General features: G+C 37.7%; 1 long non-coding RNA gene across 2 annotated transcripts; it reads left to right on the top strand.

Annotated features, from left to right (window-relative positions):
* Positions 1 to 454: 454 nt before the first annotated feature.
* On the top strand, positions 455 to 22,213 carry LOC310644657. Of its 2 annotated transcripts, XR_014493333.1 has the most exons (7): positions 455 to 631; positions 7,258 to 7,345; positions 13,070 to 13,124; positions 13,962 to 14,044; positions 17,706 to 17,765; positions 21,096 to 21,207; positions 22,002 to 22,213. It is a non-coding gene; the product is annotated as an uncharacterized lncRNA (long non-coding RNA). The 2 variants fall into 2 exon arrangements; XR_014493334.1 differs by lacking the exons at positions 455 to 631; positions 7,258 to 7,345; positions 13,070 to 13,124; positions 13,962 to 14,044; positions 17,706 to 17,765 and adding an exon at positions 18,696 to 19,141.
* Positions 22,214 to 22,485: the final 272 nt, after the last annotated feature.

Genomic DNA, 22,485 nt, shown 5'->3' with positions numbered 1-22,485 from the left:
GACAAAATACAAACAAATAAAACTCTGAATCTGTGAAAAGGAAAAAGGGTGGGAATCCTAGAGTTATTTTACCTGGCCTGAAGGAGAACCATCTTTTAATGATCAATACTTACCCTCCAAAAGTTTTTCCAGTCCATATGATTGGGAATATTGTCCCTGATGTAGATCTTCCCGGTTAATGGCCCGAAGTATGTACCTTTAGGAATGTACTCTTTGCTGATCACAGCTTTTATCTGAAAAAAAAAATGAATTAGTCAGCATAGTGAAGGCCGGCTTCATTTTTTTCATATTCTTCCTTATACATTATTTGAGAATGCAAAAAAAAAAACACCACTCCAAGATAGCATTTTCTCACTGTAGCTTTTTGGAGTAGTGATGCCAGTACAAATAGATAGAAGTCAGACCTGCCTCTCTATATCTATCTGTCTCTCCCCCATTCACCTCCAGCTAGGTGGCAGCACTTAGCTGATTTTACATGATTTACTGGACTTCCAAGAGATAAGCAGAGTTGAATCTGATTAAATAAAAGATCACCAGGAAGTCCTATGGAGGGTAAACTGAGAAATGGAAAAATGTTTAAGAAAAAAACACTGGCAAACCAGTTTCTACATTGGAAGTGAACTGTATGGAGGTATGTATGAAGTCACAGCAGTCAAGACCAACATGAAGATTTTTCTCTGTGCTTGTATGTGTGCGTGCACACACGCACATACATGGGTATTAAATACATTTGTGGTTTTTATGAAATGTAATCTGAGCTCATATACATATAAAAGAATCATGGACACCTACATGCATCTATTTGGGGTGGATCTTTTTATTCTTGCTGGATTCCTTGCAGACATACTGTTTCCTCTTTTAATCGGAGTTATGAAAATCTGCTTCTGAAATTCTGAAATGAGCAAAAGGTGGCTGTGGAGAATTCTGATTGGCGGGCACCAGCTAAAATGTTTTTGCAACAGTCACTCTAGTAAATGTGGTTTTATGAAGAATTCCATTGTAAAGATACATAAACTTTACATACTAATTTTGAGAATAGAGGAACAAACAAGTCTTCTTGTCCTAAAGGAATACCCAGAAAAGCAATGTCCACTCTTCATTTAGGAGTGCAGAGATAGTTGGGTTGAGGGTGAGTAACAAAGTCATTCAGTGGCTGGGTTTCCCCACTTCTAGGATAACATCTGTTTGAGATGCCGCTAGAATATGTGAAACTAGGCCCAGAATGTTTTCTTTATATACTATACCAGCTTCCTTCTCATATACTTCGATGGGAAGAAATTAATGTTTCTGTTTCTTCTTAAATACTCCAGGGGCTTGCCACTCCTATGCTATTAGGGATCCGTCTTTATTGATGCTCATGCTTAGGTGTTATCAGTGAAAAGTACCTGCAGGAGAAGTGGTTAATTGACTAGGGATTTCCATGACTAGGGATTTCCTAATAATGTTGTAGATCTCTGCTGAACTTATAGCCATTCAAAGCTATGAGGAGGATGGGAAAGCTCTGGCTTTCAGATTACTTTCAATGAAAGTAGTCTATATTTTGTTATAAAGAACCCAAAATGATAAAAGCTAGCAGCAGTGCAGATTAGAGAGGTTGTGTTGTGTGATCTGTCTAGGTGGGGAGAATATGCATTAATGGTAAAAGGAGGATGAGAATGTGTAAATATGCAGAGCTGAAACAATGGGAACAATGAGTTAAATTAAATTCTCTCTCTTGGGAGTGAGAATACTGGTAGTACCTTGTTGTTGGTGTCATGCTTGAAGTCCAGATTGAGTGGTAAAGAAACTTGAGCTGGGGGATGAATGGAGTGTGGCCCACAAAGCTGGTCCTTCACAATATAGGTGGATCGCTCCTGAAAAGCAAACTCCCTCCAGGGGATCCTGATTGTCTCTTTCATTCTTCTCTCAGTCCAGCCTCCATATGGAGAACAGAATCTGGAGCAACATTTGTGGGAAGGATAGAAGAATGCATAGTTGAATCCTTGGAATGGGAGAACTCAATAACAACCGTTTCATCATTTGTCTAGCTCAGGGGTAGGCAACCTTGGCTCTTTTATGACTTGTGGACTTCAACTCCCAGAATTCCTGAGCCATGCTGGCTCAGGAATTCTGGGAGCTGAAGTCCACAAGTCATAAAAGCCAAGGTTGCCTACCCCTGGTCTAGCTTATCTTTGGTTCACCCATATTAGTGGTATAAATTGTTATGTAAAAGATTGGAAAAATAGCATATCATCAGAAGTCAATTACCAATGTTTTTTTTTGTAACCCCAGTTAAAATGGGCATGAAGAGAAAAGGGATAAAAATCTCAGAATGTGAAAATCAAAAAGAGAGAAAAGAGAAAAAGCAAAAAGGAAAACAAGAAGTAATCTTCCAAAATGTATATTGCTACTCTCCATCTCTTCCCTGAGTGGTGCAGAAGATTTTAGATTATAGATTCAGCGGTCCCCCTTTACATGATAGTTTATATTACATTACCGTATTTCCTCTAGAATATATGGTCATTTTGATGGACTGGGCCCTGTTTTGCCTCCACGTCCCATCCTATTTTGATAAAGGGTTGCCTTTACTTGTTTTGTTTGTTTTGTTACATGTAAGTAATTAGAAGGTGTATCTAATGATATCATAATATGGAATATATTGGTGTATTGATTAGTAAATGTCTCCTTTGTCTCTTTTCTTTTGGATAACAATGGTCACTTGTGTTCATTCGTAATAGTTCTTTCATATATTAAGAGTGCTCTTGGAATGACAATATATGACTTTCTGGGGTTAAAGTATTAATTTCTTTCTATCTATCAATACTACCCATTCCTATTAAAATATACATCCACACTGAAATTTTAATTTAGATAGTTATGAACAAATATCTTGTCCTTAATTGCTTGATAACTTTTATCATGTTATGATTAAGGGAATTTAAGAACTAAAACAATTGGCATTTATTATGTGCTCCTTTTCATAAATTTGGACTGGTTACATGAGAAGAAATGTAAATCCTTTTGATATTGAAATAATATTAATTAATCTGCATAATTGCCCAGATAAGGGTTTTATAGAGGGCTATTAATGTTGGATTAATCTTTACTAGAAACTCAAAACCACAGTCTTTGTCACTAAATTGAAAATCCTGCCACCTCCTTGTGTTTAATTTAGCAGCAAAAATAAGCAGGAATGAACTGAGAGATGGTGGGTTAGTATCTCTCTTTATGCAAATAAAATTCCTGAAAATCTGCCCTTCTGCTTCAGGGATTATCCTAAGTGGGAAGCATTGTCATGAATCGGATTTTGTGTTGTAATGTTTTCATGGAGACATACAGGCTGGTGCCATGATGACATTACAAGCAATGTTGTTGGAATCAACAACACAGTGAATCATAAAGTAGCCAGCCATATTTTAGACTGGTCTGTGAAGGTAATTTATAGTTCTTCTGCTACGAGACCAGGAAAATTGTCCTAATTGATAAACTATGGTTCAGTTAACATGATGTGAAGGCAGCCACTGAGTTACCAGCTGAATTGATATTTCAATCCCCCTAATCTTGTGTCTTGGAAATACTGTATATAGAATCCTCAAGTGGCTTTCTGGTTGAGAATTACTGGAGTTAGAGTTCAACCCAGTCTATAACAACTAGACTCTGTTCTTATAAAAGGCAAATAGTGTGTTGTTGTTAGCTGTGAAGTCGTGTCCGACTCATCGCGACCCTATGGACAACGTTCCTCCAGGCCTTCCTGTCCTCTACCATCTTCTGGAGTCCATTTAAGCTCACGCCTACTGCTTCAGTGACTCCATCCAGCCACCTCATTCTCTGTCGTCCCATTCTTCTATTGCCCTCAGTCTTTCCCAGCATTAGGCTCTTCTCCAGTGAGTCCTTCCTTCTCATTAGGTGGCCAAAGTATTTGAGTTTTAGCTTCAGGATCTGGCCTTCTAAAGAGCAGTCAGGGTTGAACTCCTCTAGGACTGACCGGTTTGATCGCCTTGCAGTACAAGGGACTCGCAGGAGTCTTCTCCAGCACCAGAGTTCAAAGGCCTCAATTCTTTGGTGCTCAGCCTTTTTTATGGTCCAGCTTTCACTGCCATACATTGCAACTGAGAAGACCATAGCAAATAGTGTATTACCTAGTAATTCTCATTTATAATGACGGTATGTTCATTATTATATTCTGTGATTTAATCTGTATTCTTACTTGCTATTGCATTCTCTGCAATAGTGAGATGCCTTTTATTCTTTGCATTTCAGTGTTATCTATGGTATTCTACCTAGAATGAAGATAAGTATTTTTGCTGGACTTTTTCATCAGTACGATTCTGACAGCATGTCCTGGCAATCATATTTTGCATGGATAAGAATTACAGGAGCTTAGGCAAATAGGTATACAGTAAGACAAGGTTTCATTATGTTTTACCTAATCAAGCAGGTTCCAATAGAGGGTTTGAAGGATACATATCCTAAAAGTCTGAAAGAGTATGAAATACAGGAGTGGAAGGAATTTTAGTAGGCAGAGGCCATGCCCTTTGTATGACTCAAGTGCATCACTTGATCTGCTTGTTTGATACAGAATATTCATATTTTATTTCATAAGTCCCTTCAAGAGTGTGCAAGCTCTCAATTTTTCATAAACTCATAAAAGCAACTGTGTCTTTTCCTGGAAATGTTGCTGTAAGGCTCTGCTACTACATTAATGTTTGATCTGAAGTGTTTCAGGTGCTATGTTTCAGTCCCTGCATACTTTCAGATTTTAACCTGAAGCACTTCACAGGCCTAACGACAAATTATTTACGTGTCCAGTATTTCATCCAAAAAAAGCTTTAGTACTAGTAGTGCCCAGAATAGTGTTTTCCAAACTGAGATCTTTATGGTGTCAACCCTTACAATTCTTACTGCATGAGAATTTTCAGGATTTGCCATCCCAAGATATTTCAGTTGAGAATGCTGTTCACATACCTAACTTATTTTATGTTAAAAACCAGTTTATAAGATAAGATAGACCAACATATAATGACTAACTCAAGGACACAAAATGAACTTCATGGCTAAACAACAATCTGAATCTAAATCTTCCTAATCGTATTCCAATAAGTCCAATCATTATGTTTCACTACTGACATAGAATTACCTAGAAATCATTCATTGATGTATGATGCCCTCAAAAGAGGAAGGTCAAACCAGTAAAACCACCCATGTAGGAATAGTTTCTTTGATGTGGTAGCTGCTAAACAGCTGGTAAATTTGGTATCCATAAAGCTGTGCTTTTACCCAAAAGGTTATGTATGCATCATAATTTTCTTCCACATTAATGGTGTCAGCAAGATTCCTTGCGGGAAATTAACATCTCTAGTGCTTTCATCAAAAATGGGTAAAATGAAGCTGAAAAATTAGAAATTCAGCAGAAAACATGTCAACAGTGAAATAAATACACCATAGTTCCAGTAAATAATTATATATGTGTGTGTGCAGGGCTTTTTTTCTCATAGAACGCTCAGAACGGAGTTCTGGCACCTTTTTTGGATGGAACCTTGTAGGGTAGGGCAAGGCGGGTTGTATGACGTGTGAGTTCCGGCACCTTTTTCTTTTACAAAAAGAGCACTGTGTGTGTGTGAATGCATACACATGTGTGAATGTTGGGGGAAAAGAAAAGAACAGTTTATAAGAGATTGAACATAACTTTAAAGAAAAATTTAACAGAAATTTCATTGCTGAATAGTTTCGTGTGTGTCAGATTTTCCTAGAATAAAAATACTGACGTTTAATGCATTGCAAGCAAAGTCCTCTACATATGCTAGTTAGACCATTTTTAAATTACCTTCATAGGTCTTAGATGGGCAGTATTTGAACCCAAAGAGTTTTCACTGTCTCAAAATTGATTCCCCATGAGTTCTGGGAAACTTTCCTTTGGATAAATTGGCATAAATTTATAGCCTTTTTTGCTTGTAAGTAGCTTGATGACTGTGTGATAGATTTCCTAAAGCTGCATAGACTTTCTTCCCCAATCTGGTTCTGTCTATACATGAAACCTCTCCTTGCACGTGGCTGCTTTTTAAAGTGTGGCTAGCTTGTCCTTTTTCCTTTTGATTTTACCATTCTAATTTGGAATGCTTTACTCATTTCAGTTTTGGCTTTTATCAGTGCAGACCCTGAACACTGCAGTTTACCAAAGATGCTCATTACTGAGGAAGGCATCTTGGTTTTCTCTTTAAAGTACCTCAACCACTGTCCTTCCTCATTGTGAGAACTTCTCAAGAGTCTGAAATTTTTCTCCACCACGTGGTTGACATGCTTTCCATGCATGCATCCTTGATTCAGCAGAAAACTATAATGCCGTAAAATTGGTTGTCTCCTTATCCAATTACTTTCCTGCCCTGTTGCAAATTCCTACTTCTTTCAGTCATCTGGATTCCCTCTAGGTAATGGGTGAGACAACCTACTAGTTTTACGTGCCTGGAGAAGGATGTTCTTGGATGGTTTCAGAATAAGAGGGAAATACTGTTTCAATCAGTTATATCTAAGAATGACTTAGACTTGCCTCAGTCAGGAGGTCAGAACAAGATGAAGACATGTGAACTAAAGAAAATAGTCTCTATCTTCTCACAGCAGTTTTTCTACTGTTTATTGTCCATTGAAATCCAGTTGGAAAACATCACAATTCAAATAGCATTTGGTACTTTTTTAAACTATTTCCTTTTCTTGCTTCGAATGAAAAGAATTGATTCATTTGATTAGTTGAAATGGTCAACCTTTCATTTGTTCCCCATGTTTATTGGGCAATATTTGCCAAAATCAATGCCACCCATCTAGTCCAGTCATTTTGAGAACTTCTGACAGTCCCTCTTTTCTTCTCCTGTATTAGAAATTCTGCATTGCGTGACATCCTTCCCCTGTGCTCCAAATGGCACTTTTTCTTCTCATGTTTTGAAAATACTTCTCATGTTTTGAAAATACTGAAGTGTATTTCACTTCAGTATTTTGACTCCACTTGATTTACTGTTGGCACAAATCTTTACACTTATGTATCTGTGCATAATTCTTTTTGCTGAGTTTTTGCTTTTCTTTTACTTTGTTGCAAGCCTTCCAGAGAATTTAATTGGTTTTTTTTTAGTAAGTATGGTTTCAAACTATGAGATGGCCGGCACATGAATTTAATGGATAAAATAAAGTACTGTATAGTGAAATAAATGAAATGTAATAACTAAACATGTGGTCAGGAATAATCTCCCACAAATACCCTACTCTAAATCTCAAAACTTATTTTCCATGCAGTTTTCCTGAAAGCTGAATGAACATGATGTTCAACATGACTAAAGCATTCACGCTGCGAACACCTCTTTGTATTCTTATTTCCTTGCAGGTAATTTTTTAAAAATACAATATATAGATATCTTTGTCATTCTTTCCATTTAATCCTATGCATCATTTATGCTAGCCATTTTTATAATTTGTGCCTTACACTGTAATTTTCCTTTTGAAAGAAACAGTGGTGGTTTGGACACTTTTGTTCATGTTCACCAAAACTTCAAATGATAGTTTCTTGTTAATAAGAATTGCTGCCTGACCAAAAACCACAACTTGTACCAATATACTGAGCAATAGTATGTGCCAATTCCATTTTAGCTTAATGTGTTATATGAATGATAAATTTCTATAAATATCTCTGCAGTAAAAATATCTAGAAGAGCATATTATAGTATATTTATTGAGTTACATTATATTACCATAGCACCATCCATGAGGAGCCCATATTATAGATCTAAAAACACTTATAGTAATTCATGCCTTATTATCAGGTCTTTTTCAAATTTCACCCTGAAGAATTACAACCTAGTCCTACGGCCTAGACTTAGAAGAAATTCATCAGGCTCATTTGTAGGGTGTGTGAGTATATATGAATGCATAGACAAGAAAGAGCAATAGAATGTTGCTAAATATTCCAGCAAAAAACATAAAAAAGAGCCTTGGCTTCCACAGAGTTGGCTGGTAAAAAAACCAAAAACCTACCTTAGTTTGGATTGCTGTTCCATCATCTGTAAAGTCAGTTTTGGGAGAGCAAAAGGGAATCCACCTTGATATCTTTTATGCACGATATGAATAATTCAGTTTGAATTCACAGGAAGTGTCCTTTACTCTTTGGTTCTCACTTGAAGTGGGGAGGATACTTAAACCAACCTATGCCAAAAAGAGGACAGATAGAACAAGAGTGAAAACACTCTTTGTGGGTGCTTATTTTCTAAAACAAGAATTGCCCTTTATCTCAAATAAAGGAGATATCAGTTGCCTGATGACTCAATGATCAAAATACATTTTGCACATACCTAAGGGGTACTTTCCATATCCTTTCTTAGGATTTCACCCAAGAATTTGACCCAAGCTCTGATATATTCTGAAAACAAATGGCAAAAAACAATGTAAAAATAACCAGTGATATTGATAATATTTGACAGCAACTTCCATTCCTAAAAAAAATAAAATTCAAATACCTGTCCTCTGCTTCAGCATATCTTCCTATGGACCACTCTGGGTTTTGTCACATTTGTGAACGTTAAAGAAGTGCAAAATTCTATCACAGGTTTGTATCTGTAGAAGAAGAATGTAACTCTGGTCTTTGGAGGTTAGTTGGAGAGGCAAAATGGTTGCTCAGAGAAACATAACTAATACAAAGGTATAAGATGGCAAAGCAAGGACTAGCAATTTCCAAGGTAAAGTTGATCAATCTCCAAGAATTCCTTTAACCTGGAAAAGTGTGAAGAAAAAATTGAGAGTTTAAACTCTAGAACATGGGTACAGATATAAAGGTTTCTGGCATTTTTGCTGCAACAGTCAATTTTATTGTTTTAAAACTTCATTCTTGTCTGCAATAAAATTTCTAGTGAACCTCAATTATTTATTTATTTATATTTTAATTCCATTTATATCCCGCCCTTCTCCGAAGACTCAGGGCGGCTTCTTCCAAGTCAAGAGCTGAATACTGGGTGCAGGCCTGGAAACGGTAATTTGTTGCTAAATCCCAGTAATTTTTTTTCCTTTTCCTTATGACTAAACAAGCTTTTAATGGGTGTTTTGTTCAGTGTAAGGGTAACATCTCCATGTTATCAGTTTCTGGATCTGGATATATTCATACATGTTTTCTTAACAGCATTACAGAAGTAGTTTGCCACACTGGAAAGTGTTTTCAACTTCATAGTCAACCCAACTACTCTAGATTTCACAACAGTCTCCACGCCATCAGATGAATCTGTAGCTGGCTGACAAACTACTCAGCGAGTAGTCCTCAATGGTACTACATCTGCATGGAGAGAAGTAAGCAGTGGGGTACCACAAGGCTCCATCTTAGGCCCAGTACTCTTTAATATCTTCATTAATGACTTAGATGAGGGAATAGAAGGAGAACTCATCAAATTTGCCGATGACACAAACTGGCAGGAATAGCCAACACCCCAGAAGACAAGCTCAGGATCCAAAAAGATCTTGACAAACTTGAACAATGGGCCCTATCCAACAAAATGAGTTTTAATGTGGAGAAAAGCAAAGTTTTATATTTAGGCAGGAAAAACCAAAGTTTTAAGTACAGATTAGGCAAGACCTGGCTCAAAAACAGCAACTATGAGAGGGACCTTGGATGATCACTTGACTATGATCCAGTAGTGCAGCAGCAGCCAAAAAAGCTAATACAATCATGAGTTGTATAATCAGAGGCATAGAATCAAAATCACATGAAGTATTAGTACCGCTTTATTAAACCCTAGTAAGACCATACCTGGAATACTGCAAACAATTTTGGTCACCATACTACAAAAAAGAGGTTGAGACCTTGGAAAAAGTTCAGAGAAGAGCAACTAAAATGATCAAAGGCCTGAAGACTAAAACATACGAAGAACGGCTGCAGGGTTTGGATTTGGCTAATCTAAAGAAAAGAAGAGGGGTGACATGATAGCAGTATTCCAGTATTTGAGGGGCTGCCACAAAGAAGAGAGGGTCAAATTATTCACCAAAGCACCAGAGGGGAGGACAAGAAACAATGGTTGGAAACTGATCAAAGAGAGAAGCAACCTGGAATTAAGGAGAAACTTCCTAACAGTGAGGACAATTAACCAGTGGAACAGCTTGCCTCCAGAAATTGTGGGTGCTCCAGCACTGGAGGTTTTTAAGAAGAGACTGGACAGTCACTTGTCTGAGATGGTATAGGTTCTCCTGCTTGAGCAGGGGGCTGGACTAGAAGACCTCCAAGGTCCCTTCCAGCTCTATTCTATTCTAAAGTGCTAAGTCTACCTCTGTTCACTTTTTTACAACACATTTGGCTAAATGCTGCCACCTAGCTAAGTATTTTGTTTTGAATATTACTCAGTTTGTAAAGAATAATTTGGACTCAAGTAAATCTTCCTTATTTTCCTGGGCTCCAAGATCACTGCAGATGGGGACTGTAGCCAAGAAATTAAAAGACGCTTGCTCCTGGGGAGGAAAGCCATGGCAAATCTAGACAGCACACTAAAAAGCAGAGACATCACCCTGTCAACAAAAGTGCGTATAGTCAAGGCTATGGTCTTCCCAGTTGCAATGTATGGCAGTGAAAGTTGGACCATAAGAAAGGCTGAGCGCCAAAGAATTGAGGCCTTTGAACTCTGGTTCTGGAGAAGACTCCTGTGAGTCCCTTGGACTGCAAGGCGATCAAACCGGTCAGTCCTAGAGGAGATCAACCCTGACTGCTCTTTAGAAGGCCAGATCCTGAAGTTGAAACTCAAATACTTTGGCCACCTAATGAGAAGGAAGGACTCACTGGAGAAGAGCCTAATGCTGGGAAAGATTGAGGGCAAGAGAAGAAGGGGACAACAGAGAATGAGGTGGCTGGATGGAGTCACTGAAGCAGTAGGCGTGAGCTTAAATGGACTCCAGAAGATGGTAGAGGACAGGAAGGCCTGGAGGAACGTTGTCCATGGGGTCGCGATGGGTCGGACACGACTTCGCAGCTTACAACAACAACAAAAACCTTCCTTTCCTAGTCCCTTCCATAGACATATATGATAGGGAATATGAGAGTTGAATCTCAACATTTCTTGAGGGTATCAGGTGAGGGAAAACTTTTTTAAGCCTTTGAGGATTATCATCTGCAAATATTTATGTGCTAGCAAGACATTTTCTGTTGAGTAAACCCTATTAAGCTTAATGGAATTGGACTGTTGTATTAAGCCAATCAAAACAATACAAACAGAACCTGGCACTATATTTTTTGTATAAGTTTTGTGTTGAAACTTAGAGGAAACAAAGAGTTGTGACTTTGAATGCAGCATAAGACTTGATTACATATTAAGGAACTCAAGTTGAAGAATGACTTCATCTCAAAGGGACTGTATATGTGTGTTAAGGAGAGGGGAGATAACAAGATTGATCAATTTCAGTTGTGCATTTGGTACTTCCAGTGAGGGTTAATTGTGATTTAGTTCATCTTCAGGGAACCAGAGACAACATCACAGTTGAGATTGGTGCCCAAAAGCTAGCACTGGACACCGAACTTCCCCAGATAAAAGAGGAGGCACGATAAAGGAGGAGGCATGATCTCCAGATGGAAGTTCCCTGTGAGTTGACTGCAAAAATGGAACCTTTTGTGGTTTGCTTGCAAGTTGAGTCACTGGGAAGCACAGGATTCTATCTTCATTCAAGGCTGTGGTGCAACCAATTCATACACTAGAATCAACCAATCCTCATTTCTTAAACACATTTGTATATACTGTAATTATTCTTTCACCTGATGGCGATTTTCTTTTGCTACAGATCAATAGATGAAACTTGATCATATGAAAATTTCTGTAAAACAAATGACTGGAATATAAATTAATGGACATTTTAGGAGAGTAAATAGAATGGACATTTTAAGTTAGGGATAGAAAATTGGAGAGAGAGATGGATAATGTAGCTTTGCTGCAACTCATAAAGAAGATACTCTGTTTGAAATTTAGAAATATTCCAGAAAGTTTTGATGAAGATATTAGACTAAATGTCTAATTTAAAAGAGATTTGGAAGAGGTTCAAATGGAGGCTGACTGCTCCAAAAATTAACAGCTATAAAAGGAGTCTGAAAAAAAATAGTTCTGAATTGGGTGGAACAGGCACTGATTTTCTAATCTACTGGCCTAATTATGGATTATAAATATTTAATGTGAAATATAAATAGAGCAAGTGCTCCTCAGAAGGAAAAGCTGGGTGTTTTTTTTTAAAGCCCGGGTTGGGTTAAGTGGTAGCAAGAGAATGAAGGAATGAAAATAGGAAGCCTCTTGTATTTCTTCCCATTTCTTTCATCAGTTCTCTCCAAAATTGGTGTTTTTCAGTAGCTTGATCTGAGCCTTTCCTATAGCATGGGGAAGTTAGAGGTGGAAAGAGCGATCTCAGACACCTCCTCACTCTCCTATGGAAAAAGAACAAATGCCCCGAATGTATAACTGAACGTTAGCCATTTTGCTGTTGAATCAGGCCTGCAAGTGGGGTGTTAAGAAATGTTTTATTTATTTTATTTTTATTTTTTATTTTAATTCCGTTTATATCCCGCCCTTCTCCGAAAACTCAGGGCGGCTTACAAGCTTAGCAGTAGCCTTCATTCTATGTATATGCCTGCTTGTTAGGGCTTTCACACACACCCCCAAGCGGCATTATTACAAAGTCAGCTTATTGCCCCCAACAATCTGGGTCCTCATTTTACCTACCTCGGAAGGATGGAAGGCTGAGTCAACCTTGAGCCTGGTGGGATGCGAACCTGCACTAATTGCAGGCAGCTGGTGCTACTTAAGGAGGCATTAGCCCACTGCTCCACCAAGGCTCTATAAGGCTCTATATTTTGTCTAATTTATAGTCTTTTTTTTTAAAGGCTGCCCAAATTGGGTGCCACTACAGTGCGTAAATCAGCTATGAAAAGGAGGAAAGGTGGCAGTGAACCCTTTTGCAAAACTCACCTTGAAGCTGGATTCCAGGTGGAAAGTTTACTTAAGGGACTTTTTGTCCTTTTATGAGCAAGCATAAGGCAGAAATCCAGTAGAACATTTTGCATAGTGCAGATATTCTGTGTGAGTAATCTATATCCATTTTGTTCAAGGGTTTGGGACCGAGGCTCTGCCAGGAAACTTTTTAGCAACATGAGGAAGAAGAAGGTTCTCTGCCCTTTTCTTATAAACTACACATTCTATCTTTATTTATTGTCTCCTCTACTACTCCTTAACATCTGCCCTCAGTGTCTTTGCCCACAGCCACATTGACAGGAAAAGCAGAAGTAAAGCCCTCCCAGCAGCAAAATAACCCATAGTGAGAAACCACAATAATTCAGAGCAGAATAGTGAAAGATCAGAAATCTTGCAAGCAAATGTGCCCAGAGCTCCTTACTATACCAGTTTTACTAAAAGAGATGTACCTAAGCAATGTGCAACCTTCCGTGCTAGCTTCTGCATTGACTTTTTCCCTTCCACCCTTTTTTAACCACCCCTGGTAATTCTGTTGACTTGTTTAGGTACGTTAATATCTCCAAAATGTTGACACAACTGAAATGATTCGGTGGCCCATGGGTTGTGTAGTAATTTATAAAATATGTCTGTCTATCTAATTTTAATATTCACTCAGCATGCTTAACCACATCACTTACAAATTTAGCACCTACACCTACATATATCACATGCAAAGCTTTTAACTTTGATTAGTTTTTTGGAGTCTTAGTATATATGAACTAAGCCAAAGTAATTAGCTTACAGTTCAGTATATTATACAAACCAACAAAAACAGATTAGTTCAGGTTAATTAGGTTAATTAAATGAAAATCACATCCCCTGTCTGTCCATTCTGTCAAAGCCTGAACTTTTATTCTTCTATTTTTGAGTGGGTACAACTGTCTCTAAAATACCTGAATGCTTACTTCATTGTTATAAGTGTGAAGTTTCACAGCAGATATTTATCTTTTTTTCCCTAATCAATTTCCCTTTTGATGTTTTTGCTCTTAGGTTAACACCTTAGAGCATCATCTGGTCATGATAGAAGATACAGGTTCCAATTGAATCATGAATCATGAACCGGATGTATGAAGGTAACACAGCAAAGATAGTTGTGGTACAGTGGTATCTCACTGTGGTCTTGCTTTGCAAAGTTGCAATATCTCAACAACAAAAAAGCACACACAAAACTAAGCTATCTAAACTATGCAAACTTTGAGGGTGGAAGTTCATTCTCCGAGGTTGTGGGTTAGTTTCCAAACATTTCCCTTACCAGGTTAGGAAACATCTTCAGTGGAGTTTAGGGGCTGTTTTTTCTGTTTTTCTGTTCATAAAGACTTTGTGTGGTCAGCAGGTCTTGTGATGAGTCAGGTTTGGGTGTGTCAAGGGAGGGTCTTGTGATGGGGAGCTCAGGTCAGGTGAGGTTCAATGGGAGGTGAAGTGCTGATGGGGAGGGTTGGGTGGGTTGGTTGAGGGTCAATGTCATCGCTGGTTGTGTGGCTGATTTGAATTCTGAGGGGTTCATAGGTTGGTTTTAGGTTGATGTGTCTGTTGAAAGTGCAAACTTTGCTGCTTGGCCTCCCATCACCAGTGCAGCTTTTTTACGAAATAGTGTAAGCCAATAAATCAATAATCCAAAACTGTTTCCACCACAAGTTTTATAGGTAGATGTGTACATGATTTGTGGTTGTTTTATCTTACTTTGGAGTTTTATGTTACCTTTCACTGACTGTGGTCGCCAGGCCCATTGAACATAATGATTTTCTGGATTCACATATCCATTGAGCAATAAATTACCCAAACAAGTTGAATCCACACACACAAAAAAGATTCAAAGAGTTACAGACCCAACCAAGTTTAAACAATCTAAACTTTATCCATTGGCTCATGGTTCCTTCATGAAGAGCAGGTGGAAGTCATGGTCAAAAAGGGCTTCTGCACAACTTCACCTTGTGTGCTAGTTGCAGTCGTATCTTGATAGGGAGCCCTGCTCATAGTCAGTCATGCCTTGATCACCTCCTACTTGGACTATTGTAATGCACTCTAAATGGGTGCAGACCATCTGGAAACTACAGTTGGTCCAAAATTTTATAGTGTGGATAGTTATGGGCATATCCTGATACACTCATGTAACACCATTATTTTACTGCACTAATTTCCTGTAAATTTTGGCTGTGCTCCAGAGTGCTGGTTACTACGTATAAAGCCAGTTTTGAGTGGGTTAGTGATTCTCAACCTTTTGTTCATCACAGACCCCCTTTAAATACATTTTGTTGCCAGGAACCCCCCAAGATGTAACTCAAAATTAAAATCATAACATTTCTTCAAGCCTTTGCAGACCCCCTGGGACAACATTGCAGCCCTCCCAGGGGTCTGCGGCCACAGGTTGAGAGCCACTGGATAGGTTACTTCCCAAGGTTTGGTCCCAAGCTTCTTGGCTTGCTTTCAATTCCTAATTTTCTCTCAGGTACTGGACTAGGACTTTAGATGAGTTTGACTGTTAAATGATTTTGTATTGTGAGTATGTTATCATTGGTGTTGTGCTTAAATAAACAACAATGCTCATGCATCTGGTAAGTCTTTAACTGATTTGGATGTGTTTCTGCAGACATAATAATTATGTTTATGGTACATGTATTTATGGTGTTTTTTAAAAATCATTTGTGAATGCGCCAGGAAATTTATATCATTACCCAAAATTAAGACTGTTGTTTATTTATTTACTATTACATTTCTGTCCCTCTGCAATTTGAAGTTCTCTCAGTAACTGATCAAGTCTTTGTTTAACTTAAGTGGGTCACAAATTGAGTTGTCCAAGACAGAATGCTCTGTGTCTTTTAAGGCTTCAGAACATTTTCATCTGGCAAAATATAGTAAACTAGTTCTACTTCATTTAAACTCCCTCTGGTTCATTTCTGCTCTCTGAGCCTTCCTGTGAGGAGCTGCAGCCAAGTCTTTTCCTTATGGCAGCAGCAACTATCATCCAGGTTGCAGATTTTACATATTGATAGCTCTAATTTAAATAAATAGCTTCTTTTCTTTGTAAGTGCCTGTTTTGGCAGGGAAGTCAAAGCTCTGTCTGTTTTAGTGTGATTCACATCTTGCCTTTTTTGACCACGCCTTATGGACACTTCTGTGGCAACGTTTAGCTAACCATTGTTGTTCTCAAAAAAAACCCCACAACCCATTTGTTATGTATTGGGTTTGTGGTATTACACCACGTGCGTTGCTGGAGAGCTAACGGCTCTCCAGCAACCCAGACAGGCCGTCTCCAGTCCTGCAGTTGGTCAGCCCCAGGCAGCAAGCACCGGTTCAAACCTATTGGCTGCCACCTTAGGGCTAGGCTATATATTGTGGCTGGGTGCGGCCCAAGCTCAAGTACAGTTCCAGCAAGAATAAAAGAATGAGTTTCTCTGTACTCAGCCTTGTGTCATCATTCCTGCTCACCAGAGCCCACGACTTAACACCATTAATCATGATTTGTTAATTAGTACTTGTACGATTAACTCCCAGGAAATGCCAGGCTATAGGCTAGGCCTGAACTTGAAGAAATATAGTTAAGGAAGGTAATGGTTAACCACTTCCATAATCTTGTCAAGAAAACTACTGTATATGGATATTTCTACTTAATCACCAGGAAAAAAGGTTCATTCAAACAAATCTTCATTTTTTATTTGGAAAGAAGTCACTTGAGCTACATAAGGAATAAGCTTATGAATGCTTACTATATCTACCTACTTTTAGTAATCAGCTATTTAAAATTATTTTGTCTTGAATATATTTAAATGTTTATATTGATTGTATTGGCAAATGACTACCTATGGTTGTCATGGTAGCCACATGGCTGTCTCTTTGTAATAACCAGAAGCCAAACTGAGGGAATCTTTATTTTTAAATTTAGGTTTTCTTAGGTTTGTTTTTTGTTACATCTAACCAGTACTGGGCTACAAAGAAAAATCCTGTGTGGCTCCTAGGCTTGGCAGACAAAGGATAAAATATAAGAAAGATTAATTGGAGACACTGAAGAATTGTAATTTGGTTGGACAATAATCAACATTAAATCATAACTCAGTCTAATATTCAATCCCAGCTACAGGGACTTCAAATTAAACTTTCCTGATATGATTAGATATTTGAAGTTCCATATTTCTGCACATAATCTTCATATATTTTTACAGTATTTTTTTAAGGAGAAAAAGTCAGAACAGTGGAATGTTATTTTACTAACAAGTCTAAGAGCTGTCTATCATTGCAGACTGGAATTTTCAGGACATCGGATTGGCTTGTTTTGGATTTCGACTCCCCAAGTAGATGAAACCGTGATCTGAACAAGCTTGGTTATCTCTTTGGTATCTGGTAGTTCTCTATAGTAGGAATTGAGTAATCTGTGACCCATGGTTTACAAACCTCTTTCTTGCAATGGTGAACCCTGCTGAATTTCAGTGAAAACTGTGAGATGCAGAAGTTCCTGCTGCTTTACCAAACAAACAAACAAAAAGGGTGGGGCAGGGTGAGGGAAGATGCCCAAGCCTTTGTCCAAGCCTCAGTACCCTAAAACAAAAAGAAACTAAAAATTGTAAATCTCAGCTCTGCTTTGATCTCTGATTTCACTGTCTCACATTTTAAAGTGTTACTCAAAAAAGACTGACCTGCTTATTTATTTCCAGCCTGTATTATTTTTATGAATAACTCAACGTGGCAAACATACCTAATGCTCTTTACTCCTCTTATTTTCTCCACAACAATCCTCTGAAGTGAGTTGGGCTGAGAGAGAGGGACAGGCCTAAAGTCACCCAGCCAGCTTCCATGCCTAAGGTGAGATTAGAGCTTACCATTTCTTAGGTTCCAGATGGGTGCCTTAACCACAAAGTGAGCATTCTGCAAATCAGTCGAACAGTGATAAGCATTTAGCACTTGTAGGTGATTCTCCTTTAGATTTGGGATATGTTAAGGCACATGGCTGCATTTACACAATGCCACTTGATCATTGAATTGACCTATGTTCTGTATATACGGCCAGGACTGAGGATTTTTTAATTTTTTAACTTATTGTAATTGGGTTTTTTAATCAGAGTTATAGGGGTTTTAGATTTTAATTAAGGATAATTTAATCTATTTTAATTGTTATTAATTTTTGTATTGTGATGTTGTTTTAATTGCCTTGTGAACCGCCCTGGGTCCTGCGGGAGAAGGGCGGTATATAAGTTTAATAAATAACAACAACAACAACAACAACAATAATAATAATAATAATAATAATAATAATAATAATAATAATAATAATATTGTAAGAATGCAACTATTACGTCTTTACCTCACCTGAAGTGTTCTATGGTATGAACAAAGTACAAGCAATGTTTTTCTCAACTGTTAGCATATTGACCTAATGAAATAGTATAGCGTGATATGAATATATATATATGCAAGATCAGAGCAGTACCTAAAGGAGGACAGCTTTCCTTCCACCTTCCCCACACCCATCATGTAATCATGTGAATGTAAAATATTAAATAGCCAAATGGAGGAAGTGATATCTGAATTAATTATATTCCATATTGTAAGTTTGGGGCTAAAATGGTAACCAAATGCTACAGTCAGGAGATTCTATGAAAACCCACTTCTGTTTTTGCTGAATCAATATATCCAGAGCAGGCCATATCCTCAGTGATTGGAGTGGACAGCTGCCTGACAGCTCCTCAATCACTTTTTGGGAATCATTATAGATACTGACCAGTGCAGTGGTCACTGAGGAACCCCAGGAGGTGGGGGAGTATTAGACCCTGACCTCCAATATTGATTTTTGCCCTTAGGCAAAGGTCATTGATGTGCAAATAAAGAGCAGCAGAGAAGACAGCAGCCTGGAACTGCACATCAATGATGAGGGGGCCAGAGCTTAAAGTTTCTGTGGAGCTGAATTAAAATTTGTTTATGTTAGATTTTCTTTAACCCTCCTTTATTATTTTTATAAACTCAAATTGTGATGATAGTAGTAGATGTTTTTGGTATAGTGGATCTTCAGCCTACCACATCATGGATGGCCAGCTGTGCTTTGTCAGAGGTCTTTTGTTTTCCAGGGAGAAATCCTTAAAAGTGTTTCATCACACACTGAAGCATCAAGAGGAATCAAGAGCCATAATGAAGTTGGTTTGCTTATCAGCAAAGGCTTCACTGTCATGAAACACATTACTTAGGTGTAGTATTACATACAAATGACTTTTTTAAGAAGGGCTTTATTCAAAAAGATAATAACATTTAAAATCCAGCAAATCATCCAAATCAAAACCAACAATGTATTGTACGTCTCCAAGGTTTTTTCCCCATCAAGATAGTAATTGATGCTCATTTGTTTTCTCAGTTTTCTTTTCTAAAATTTGTTGCACCAGAAAATTGATTGTGACTGAAATTAATTAATTGTGACTGAAATTATTAATTAAAACAGTTATGGTTATAAAACCAATAATAAAAAATGAATCTATTGGGTTCCACATCAGAGATTCCCATGAGCATGTTAAAATATATTAAAAGTCCAATAAAATGAACTTAATAACTCAATAACACTGTATATGTCAATTGGGGGAGATGCATACAACTGTCATTATAATGTGTTACTGATCTTTACTGGGTTTTATTAATTTGTAACCAATCTTTGATTTGTACAAGCAGTTGATCACATTTCTCACTTTTATGACAGTTCTGCTTCTTTGTTTATTGTTTGTTTGTTTAATTAATTAATTAATTAATGCATGCTTTTGAATCAGTATTGTCTCTTGGTGACTGCCTGGAAGAGACCCTGCACTTTTCTTGGCAAGATTTTGCCATATGATAGGACAATGTATTCAATGAGCCACCAAGAAAGCAATGAAGCGTGAAGCTGGCATGCCTCAAAAAAAAAACATTAAATCCAAAGCAAAGGATGGAGAAATGTATTTATTTGCATTTTCTCCACATTATTTTGGACGGTAGAGTGAAAGAGTCACTTTTCTCTGTTTTATGAAACTTCATCTTGAGAGAAGCTTCCTACACCTTAAAAGCAGACATGTCAAACTCGTGACGTCATGTGATGTCACGCAACATATCGGGATAGTTTTGCCATTGCCGGCAATGGGGTGGGTGCAGCTTCCGTGTCATGTGTCCAGCCCGTGGGCCAGCAGTTTGACACCCTTGCCTTAAAGCAATGATGAATCCAACCAACACAAAGTCCACTACTGATGTTAAACTGCTGATGTTGCCTAATTACAGGGATGGTCCAATGTAGCACAGCATGATGTCCTTCATGGTTATATTTTGAAGCATTGTTGGATATAGAATGCACACCTCCATTCCTCATGTTGCAGCACATACCTGGGGGAAATGGGAGGACTGGGACAGAAGATTTACAGGCTGTCAACAGCAGGGCAAAAGGTCACCAAGGGTCAGAAAGTCCATTTTAGAAAGATCACCATCCACTTCTTTCTAATGAAGCCATGATTTGAGCAAGTGACCACCATGCAAACCAACCATCATTAAAGGAACAGGGAAAACTATATTTCTTTGACATTGCCTGGATAGGACTGAGAAATGCAGACTGATGATCTCTACCAAATGCTCCCGGGCTGCTGTTGGCACATTACAAAAGCAAATTGCATAGGAACCGCTAACCTTATTGATGATTAATATCCTACCTTTCTTTGTGAAACTTAAGTATGGCTTCCAGTTTGTTTATATTTATTTATTTATTTATAAGCCATGGTTTATGTAATAATGATTAAATAGTAGAGGTTTGATTAATATAGCATGCAAAACCATAAACTATGTTGTAGGTACAAATCATAAATGTTGGGTGCACACAATGGAGCCAAGGATGAATAAACTACATTATTCCTCCTTAATATGATGTGTAAAACAGATAATCAGTTATGAAGCAACCATCCTTAAAGCTGGTGGGACTCTCCTGTCAATATTTCTTTTTATGATCAGTAGGGGGTGCAAAACAGTTTCGCTTTGGAAGAATCTTGAATTTAAATATATGGGAAATATTGTATTAAATCTGCAAGCATTTTGAGAAATTCAAAGTACAGAGATCAATTTTCAAAAAAGTCTTTAGAGATAGAGAGGAATGCAAACATTTGTTCTGTAAAATTGTAATGTTGCTGCCTTTCAACACAGATCCAAAGCACAGTCTTCCAAGGTGCTTGGTGAAACAGCAGCTTATTCTCTGGAATTACCATCTATTTTTCATCTATTGTATGACACATATGAAGACCACTCATCAAAACAGGTAAAAGGGATAAATGTATCCATTGTAAGTGGATCTTCATTTTCCTTCATTTTCCTATTGCTTAGAATCTCTTGCTTTAAGTGGGAACAGTCAACTTCTTGAGGTCAGACGCTGTAGCCTTCTAATTTGAGGGGTTGTCTAATGGCAATTTGGAGCAGGATAGCATTGCAATGATCTCACTGGAGTGGACAGACTTATTTATCCTGCTATATATATTTTTTGAGCCAGAAAGAATCTGGGCAGCTTAGAGCTACTGGATCTAGCAAAAATACAGACAACCACTAGATGTCATCAAGACTTTTGAAGCTCAGATCTAGTAGCTCTACAGCAGCCCAACTTGCTGGCCAGGAGTGGAGGCATTTCATGGCTACAATTGTATAGTACAACACATTTACAGTGGAATTGCTGAATTAAGCCATTTTGTAGGTTTTTACAATGCACAGAAGTGTAAACTAACCAAATGATCTGGATTTATATAATATGCAACCTTCACAGACATTACACAAAAATTCAAAGATTGACTATCACTTATTAAATCGATCTGCTGTCCATCTTGCTATTCAAAGCAACTCTGAGCAGCTTACAATATAGTAAAAATAGAGATCCAAAAGCAATTATGAATATAAAAACAGATTAAAATTGTAAAAGATTAAATACAAACTAAAATAAATGTTTAAATAAATACATTGTTAAATATAACATGGTTAAACCTAATAAGCTTAGCACCTTACTCCTATTTAAGCATGTTCTGTACTAACAGCCTATTTCTTGTCTTCCTTTCTTCCCTTACGAAGTCACAGCTGCAAACGAAGTTGCTGTCTTGCATTAAAATGTTACACTTAAGGTGAAGTGATATTATACCCATAAACGTAATAATTTTCTTCCTTCATCACATTAATGTTACAATTTTAAAATTGGAATTCTGGGCTGTATCTTGTAATAAACCCAACAAATGCTGCCCAGAGTCACTTGTTGAGATGGGCAGTTATAGAAATCAAATAAATAAATGTAATTCAAATAAACAAACAGCTTTGTTGGATTGCTAATCCATCAGAAGTGCCTGTGGAAGCATCTTGTCAACACCTTTTTCCACTCAGCTCCGTTCTTCTTCAGTGAGACAGTCAGCATAAATCCTTAGGTCAGTCTGGTTGGAGTTGAGAGCCGGTACCCAATCACTGGGTTTGCTTGGGAATTGAATCACATAATCAGATTTCATTTTTCAGTGTATGAAGGACTAATTTCTACTCAGCAAAGTGTGTTGTGCAAAAATAGCCAGTG

The sequence above is a fragment of the Vipera ursinii genome (genome assembly GCF_947247035.1).
Source record: "Vipera ursinii genome assembly, chromosome: 9".
Classification (NCBI taxonomy): Eukaryota; Metazoa; Chordata; class Lepidosauria; order Squamata; family Viperidae; genus Vipera; species Vipera ursinii.
The sequence above is the reverse complement of the archived record's forward strand: the minus strand, read 5'-3'. Positions and strand labels throughout refer to the sequence as shown.